This window comes from Mytilus edulis, chromosome 7, assembly GCF_963676685.1.
Source record: "Mytilus edulis chromosome 7, xbMytEdul2.2, whole genome shotgun sequence".
Classification (NCBI taxonomy): Eukaryota; Metazoa; Mollusca; class Bivalvia; order Mytilida; family Mytilidae; genus Mytilus; species Mytilus edulis.
The window spans coordinates 81,078,604-81,087,046 of NC_092350.1; the positions used below are offsets into that span (position 1 = coordinate 81,078,604).

Consider the following 8,443-nt stretch of genomic DNA (forward strand, 5'->3'; position numbering starts at 1 on the left):
AATTCATTTGAATTATGATACAATTTTACATGCCGTATCATTAAAATGCCATTATATCTATACTCCACTAACAAAAATTAATTTCAATTTATCTACATTTGTACACTATCAATTAAGTTCTTATCGGTACATCAGTCTGACAAAATTGTAAGCTACCTGATGAGACCTGACTTTGATGTTAAATAAATTGACACAACAAAAAATTTCCTTCTAGAGGCTACACTCAAAATTTTATCTTTCTCGAGTATCAAAAATCAACATTATTGAAGACTTGTTAGATAAACTTGTCATAACATGGTTGCCAGCTGTTCTATCCCGCACGTGAATTTGTGCCGTCTGTTTCAACCCGATGGCGAAATGAAATAACTTTTTAAATATTAATTTACTCGTCATTCGAGTCTAACAACAAAAATCGAAGATTTTATTTTGATAACTTTAATGCACCAGCGGATATATTTTCCTTTGTCAACTTTATCAATGAAAACAACCTGAGAAAAACCTTGAATGACAATCAATAACAATTTTTGATTGGTCGTTATTTTTAAGGAGGCGGGGTTTTACGGTACTTGTATCCAGGCAGTAAATAAGGATTTGAACAAGAATCAACTTGTCAGTTTGAACGTGAACAAGTGTATAACATGTCTCAAGAAATATAATAAAAACGGAAAATTGGATCATTATTTCATCAGTTGATAGTTTGGATTATATCGAGCAACAGTAAGTTTTTAACATTTTTATACTTACCTATTTCGTTAATTACTTATTTTTACCTTGAAACTGGGAACAGTATCTAATATATATCAAACAGAAAAATGAAAAATCTATAAATAGACATGATTTAATTTTCCGACAGTTTCGTTTGAAATACGTATTTTTTTTTTATAGAGAACATATCTTATAAAGCAAATGATTATATTCACTCATTGTATGTTTTGCAAAGATGAAAAATATCTTGCATCACATGCATTTGTAAAAGAGGGGTCGTAAAAGTGTCCAAGATTTTACGTAAAATAATGTTGATGACTTTTACATGCGATCTCTACTGATCCTGACAGTTTATAATCAGCTGTCACCCAGACAGATGTAATTGAATTAGCGTTATTTGGTAATTAACCAATTAATTATTTTGACACCTGTTTTAATTACTTTTCAGGTAAACATAACATATAAACGGATATATTTCATTCATTTGGATAAATACAACATGAAGTTGCAAGCTATCTTTGCAATTGTGCTTACATTACTTGCATGTGCTTGTGCACGACCATCTTGCAGTTTCAACCAATATTACAGCGTCAATGAAGCACAGTGCAATAAATGTACGGCATGCCCGATTAACAATATAATACTTGAACCTTGTGGAAAATATACGGACACCCAATGCGGACGTTGGAAAGACTGGACTTTCAACTTCAAACAGAAATCCAAAACAGAACAAAAGTCTACCGAATCCAAAGTTGAAGGAAGCAACAAAAGTACGGAAAGCTTTGATAGCCACCACTGGTTTACCATAGCAATGGTTCTTTTAGGAATACTTTGTTTTCTGTGTGTCTGCATTGCTGGTTACGTCATTGTTGCCTGTTTTGTTTGGAAAAGAAAAGACAAAGAAATAATTTACAACCCAGGTATGAGAAAGTAACAATTTGAAAAATTAAAGTATGAAAAATTGTCCGGCTAAAACAGCGCTAGCTGGGCAGATCAATTTGAAATGAACGTATGTTGTTAAAAGAATAGAACGTCATAATTTTTTTTTAACAAATTTAAAGAGGCGTTGACGGACTACTATCGTTTTAGAACATTTTTGTTGAATATTAAAACCTTTTGCTGTCTGATAATTTTTCTTTAATCTTTATTGGGGTTTCTGTCTTTATTTGTCGTCTTGTACTCAATTCGCAACACCACTTGCTTGTACAATATAGTAGGGAATGTACCAACATTTCAAAGATATAATGCTTGAAAAAAGATTGACTGTCACGCAACTATGTACATGTACTAACCCTAAGTGACTTATCGAATTATCTATAGTTATTCTCTGGATGAATTCTTTAAATATTTTCCTTTGTTTTACACCCAGACTGAGGAAACTTGTGTTTGAAACGATATAAAAATCAATTGTACTTTCTTCCTTTTAAAAACTACAATATGATATGCTTTCTTTGTCCGTTGTACTCAGTTCCCAAAACCTTCAATATGATATACTATCTTTGTCCGTTTTTACTTTTCTTTCAGCTATTTCATTTCAACCAAAACACAGTTATCCATTGTAGTTACATTGCGTCTTTTGTTTAAATTTTTATAATTGTCATATTTCTCACAAGTCTTTTTTGTTCTGCATAATAATGATCTTTATCTAAAACGATTCTCCTGTTTCAGACATTCTTTTGTTTAAAACTTAAACTGAAGTTTGACTGCAAGTTACCGTAACGCATCTGTTGTGTAAAGTATTCAAAGGAATAAATGTGTAATATTCGCTACTGGACGTTAATCGTCCAATACTAAGTTGCACGAACCTACTATCTTATAATGCACTGTACCATTTTGCAGCATCTATGTGCTTTCGACAAATGCCTCTTCGATGAGGTCCAAGGCCAAATACTTCGCATGTAAATTAATTTGAACACTTGCCTCTTATAGTTCTGATGTGTGGGTTTACTTCTGAATTTGACGGGATTTTTTTTCACATTTCAATGTGTGTGTTTTTTCTACCGTACGTTCATGACGTTTGACGCTTTCTGCAATAAAACATCGAGACCCGACAAGCATGTTTTGAGTTTGACTTAAGAAACATAGGTTGATATGCAATATGTATTGCAAACTAATTGTAAATATTTAAGATATAAAAGGAAGACTAGGTAGGGAAACATTGAAATTTCATCGTATATATTTTGGACATGTCAGGACTAGGCAGGGATCCCCTTATCATAGAATGTTAATTTATAATGGCCTCATCTAATTTCTTTAAAGTTTCAAGTTTATGTATATTTTACCTACATATTGTAGATCCACCCAATGATTTTGCAAAATAAAACCATTACGTTTGCTATACCTACATACTTACGTATAGAGATAAAAGTTTAAACTCTTATGTAAAGTTATATCTATACAAATGTATAGATAATACTATAGAAATTTATTCATTCTAATGCATTTTGCATATATCATTTTCAACTTAAGAAGGTTTCATAAAAATTCATACGGGTATATTTCAATTTGAAATTTAATGCTTGAAAAGTGTTGAATAATAACGTTGTTTTCAGTATAATTTTCTTCGAAAAGCTATGTTTTACTTATAAGGAAGAATTTATACTTTTTACTACATACAAGTTACTTGTTCAGATACAAAGTCAAATATCAATGACCTTGAGTCAATGACCTTGCGAAGGTTATGTAGAAGATTCTGGAGGCTAACAATTGTCATCTTTTACTTAATTTTTATTTACAAAATGAATTAGGAGAAAGTTGAGGTATTCTTCAATGTTACTTGTACTACTAGTAGCGGGTTCAGAATTAGATATTTTTTTACCCATCCCCCTTTTTCTATGGTCCTCTTAACCCATCCTATTTAAAAATTGTAAATCCCAGCAGCACTATCATTGTCAAACTTCCATAGGTTGACCACTTTATTTATGACTGAGGACAGACTCGTAAAAATATGACGGTGTACTCATTTATAAAGTCTATTTTTTTAGGCTTAAAGCTTTGTTCTGGAGAGAAATTGGTTTCTTTGACTGAAAAAGTACAGCTTTCTATCTTCAAAGACGAATGTCAATGGGAACATTGTTGATCTTATATCCAATCCGATGTCAATATTTTCTTAAATTTTTAACAATCAATGTTGAAATATGTGGAATTTCTTTGTAAATATTTTTAAATGACTCTTTTATCAGAGCTCCAGATAAGAATTCACAAATTGGGGTTTTTACCCACCATTTTCTTATATAATTGGGTGATAAAGTTTTTTAATTGCATTATATATTCCAATTCACCCCTAATGTTAATATCAAATTGGGTTTTTCACCACCAAGCTCCTTAATGTATTGGGTTTTTTCATCAACACAATATTGAATATTTAGGCAATATCAACCCCAGATTTTTTTCCATCTTAAATATGTTTCTTTCTTTGACTAGCTGTTTTATTTGGTTTATGGTTAGGGTTAGGGTTATTTGCTAGCTGTTTTATTTAGTTTATTCACTGAGGAGCAATTGTAGGTTTACTTTTTGTTCCGTTTCAAACCTTCTGTCAGTTTTGTATTTTCTCAAAAAAGACATATAAACTGTAAAAAAACGGATATGTGTATTCACAGGCACTCATCTTATACCTTTATATAATAAATTCTGAGACCAGTGTAAAATGAAACAAACAAAAAATTAAATAGTTTTATAAACTCTAATCATACTTGAATGTTTTTGTTTTATTCCAATTTTCATAAATCTGGGTTTAGTTGTCTTTTATTAGAACTTTTGCTTTCTGATGCTTTAACATGTCATAATTGATTTGGCCTCACGTGTTTGGTCTTTCACTTTTTGCAACTAAATTCGTTTTTGAGGAAACCCTGTTTTTATTAGTAATGTTCTCGTTAAGGTACGCACACACGCCCGTGTGTTCGACGGCTTCCTAAAACACTTGCTGAGTCTTGTTATCATTATAATTTTTCCTCAGCTTTTCAAAAGAAGCATAAAACATGCTTCTATTCAATATTTTTACCGAACATTCACTTTCGTTTTAATTCAATGTATGTTAATATGATAAATCCCGAGCAATGCAAAAAAAAAATATGACAACATGACACACGTTAATTGGATAAACGCCAGGAAGATCGAAATGTTTTCAAAAACACGTGTACCTATTGAGCAATGGCAAACTCTAACAGGGATCCATTTCTTCAGCTACTTGATGCAGGGATCTATTTTTAGAACGAAAGGAAATTTCCAATTATAAATATTATAAAAAATATAAATAGTTTACGCGACGACTGTAAACAGATAAGGGTAAATAACGCAAATGGGGGCCAATAAAAGGGTTGAGAACTCATGGTTTTGGAATATAATTGGGTTTTCCTTTGAATTAATTGGGTTATTGAACCCTGCAATGGGCAATTGCATTGGGTTTTTTATTATTTGTATTGCGTGATCACGCAAATACGCAGCTTATCTGGAGCTCTGACTTTTATTTATAATTTTACAACTTTATGAATGTACCTTTTATATCCATTTACAATAGTAAAACAAATCAATTTATATTTCGCATACCTTTGCAAGTTGTAACACAAAGGGCTTTTATATTGTCCCCGCTCATACTCACAAACGATTCAAAAACACTTATACGTAGGAATTTAAAAAGAAGTTATCAAAATTATACATGCAATTAAACCTCCATAAGAAAATAACATATAGAAATTCTTTTCCTCAAACTATGCATGTGCATGATTAGTAAATTGTCAAAAGAAAAGGTAAATTGACACTTGAGAGCTTTGCATATATAATTCAAGATATATGTAAAGCACGATATTATCAATGCACGAACGATATTTTCTCACGTTGGCTGTAAGTACATGCTTGATTTAAGTGCATTATAAAAACAGAAAATAGTTTTTTTTTTTGGTAAAAATGACAGATTTTGCCTTTTTTAATTGAAAGTTGTTAGAATATAGGACGTGAGAATTTTCACACGAAAACTCATTTGTAAAGCAAATTTGTCTTCTTAGATTTGTCAATATTGGCCAAACGTGCTAGTTTTACGTGTAAGACCAGTGTCCAGTTTTTCAAATAGCCACAAGGAATGGATGAAATTTGACCTATGTTAAGTAGATATGGTGTGAACTCCAACAGATTTTGTGCCATTGTTAAACATTTTTTTAAAGAAAATGACCAAAATTGATTACTGGTTTTAAATGTAAATTACCTTTCGAAGTATACAAATTTACATAAATTATCGACACTCTCGGCCCGACTGTTAGCGCTATTAGCGGGTTCTTCAAATTAGCCTTTGTCCAGCAAGCGTAAAATGAGTACGAAGCAGGTGACCACTTGAGTCTTTCATCGGAAGACATTAAACTCGCCCCTTCTATTTTTACTGTGATGAGTGAGGTTTATTTTAGGTATTGAAGAATAAATTGTCACTTAAAATTTCCCTTTACATTTACAATAAGACAGACCAGACTGAATGAAACCATTTAAGATTGAAAGTAGATTGTCTGATTACCATTTAGCAGTGAAAATAAAAGTTGTTCTTTTGCCTTAAACCAGATTAAAAATCAGATAATGCCCTCAACTGCTCTTGATTCAAGTCCGTTCAAAGAAAATAAATCTAAAAGGGCACGTTCCTAAAGAAATGGGTGAATTGTTATTTTTTTATCGTTAAACTTTATATTGGTGGACATAGTTTCTAAAAGAAAAAGTTATATGGAAAATTTAAAGACAAATATTTTTTCCAATAGTTTGTATCACAAATACAAGGAGTAATGAATTAACTTGGCACAATAGTATAATTTGCAGACATTGAACATACTTATAAGTTCACAAGACCATTTAAGTTTCTAAACGTTCTTTCATATGTACACCAAGTTTAAAGATACGATAGAAAATTGAAATAAAGGGAGGTGTAAATTCCAACTTAACAAAAATAATCATCTGTCAGCCCTATTCGCACCAGCTACTCTCAAACTCTTAAACTTAATCATCGCTTTCTTTATTTTTTAGTGTATGTAGATAGACAACAACCAGAAGAACCACGATATGTAGAAATGGTGACATCTTCACGTGACAGACTTAAACAGCACGTTCCGTCCCGTATTGGTACCGGAAGCTGGTCAACATTCCAAAGCTCTTCCGCCTTGCCTCTTCTTCAGTCTCAAAACTCTGAAAATATATATGTGAACTGTATGGATTATCCTACGACTAAAAGTAAAGATACACATGATTATGTTTATTTGGAATCAAACTGAAAAATAGAATCAAACTCGTGTTTTATCTGTGATATAATAACTTAACTATGGTACGTGCATTCATGCACGTTCTAAGAAACTTTCTAGTCTGAAAAAAATGGATTCTGGGAAAGAAAAAAGAATATACATTCCTTTAAAGGCAGTATAAAAAAGGAAAAAGAAGAAGAATAACAGCACACTGTGTACAGAACGTTTGACAACCTTTCTCTGCATAATGAGGTAAGGAGTTAAATAATGTAACTTTGTTTCATGTTGACTTGCGTGTTGGTATTTTAATGAAATCGCACCGATTTGTCAAATTCACTGAGAACGGAAGCTTTTTTGCATCAATATTTGTATAAAAATGTATAACCCGAATAATTCAGTCCCTCCCCGCAATTTATCTCTCCTTCTCAATGAAGTAATCGTATAGATCAGCGGAATATAACTACTGAATTATTCGAGTTATATAGAAAACGTGTGACTCAATATGATTAAAGTTGTGAACGAAGGTGAAACCAATTCTTTCGCATTTTACATTTATTTACAATTTATGAGAGTTTGCAGTTATTACAAGCATTACAATCTATTTTTAACTTTTTACTGAAGGAACCTATATTTTATGTTTAATACGCTCGAGGCCAAATTACTTTATATCAAATGTATATTCATAAGATTAAAACAGGAAATGTAACTTAAAGGTGCATTTTAAGCAAAACATCTATACTAGAACAATGTCGGATTTTTTTGCAATTTCTTATGATTAAATTTTTTATGATTTCAGGATTTTTGAAGTGGAGAAGGAAAATGTGCATAAAAGGGATATTTGGACTACGTAACCATGAAGTGCAGAATATATACTCAGGAAAGACAAACATTGACATTATGGAAATTCTCTTTCATGTCTGATTTATTTCCTTATTTATTTAATATTGACATAATGATATTATTTTATAGTAATTTATTTGTATTTATTTGTTGTTTATTTTGTTGTAAATCAATAAAATTATGAAATGAAATTTTATTTTCAAAAGACTACGACTTTACGTACTGGATTGGGGTCCCGCATTTCTGTATTCTTTAATTTTTATGTCCCCTCCGCTAAATTAAGTTTAACCTTTGTCCTTACTTCCCGAAATTGGTTTCCGTTCTCCAACTTTAGTTTTTTCCTCAACAAAATATGATACCTATAATATTAATATGCAATGTTTATTACCACAAAACACAGATCGAGTTTGAATTTGAATGGCGTCTTTTCCAGTTCTAGAGTTATCATGCCTCTTTACAAATGGAACACTGTTAAGTTTTCGTTTCTGTTCTCTAACTTAAGTTCGCGTCAACCAAATGATATGAAACTTAAACACAATGCTTATTACCGGAAACTCAGATCAAGTATAGGAATTTGGTTATATCACTTTAACCGTTCTTGAGTTATTTCCCTTTAAAATGTTATATACAAGCGAGGGCATCATCTGTTTATTTCGATGGATACATTCACCATTTATTAACAACCATTTTCT

The 8,443-nt window shown here is 31.4% G+C and overlaps 1 long non-coding RNA gene across 1 annotated transcript; it reads left to right on the forward strand.

Annotated features, from left to right (window-relative positions):
* The first annotated feature begins 551 nt into the window (after positions 1 to 551).
* Positions 552 to 7,942, forward strand: LOC139482366 (uncharacterized). The gene is made up of 4 exons (XR_011654840.1): positions 552 to 717; positions 1,154 to 1,625; positions 6,700 to 7,163; positions 7,708 to 7,942. It is a non-coding gene; the product is annotated as an uncharacterized lncRNA (long non-coding RNA).
* The last annotated feature ends 501 nt before the right edge of the window (positions 7,943 to 8,443 follow it).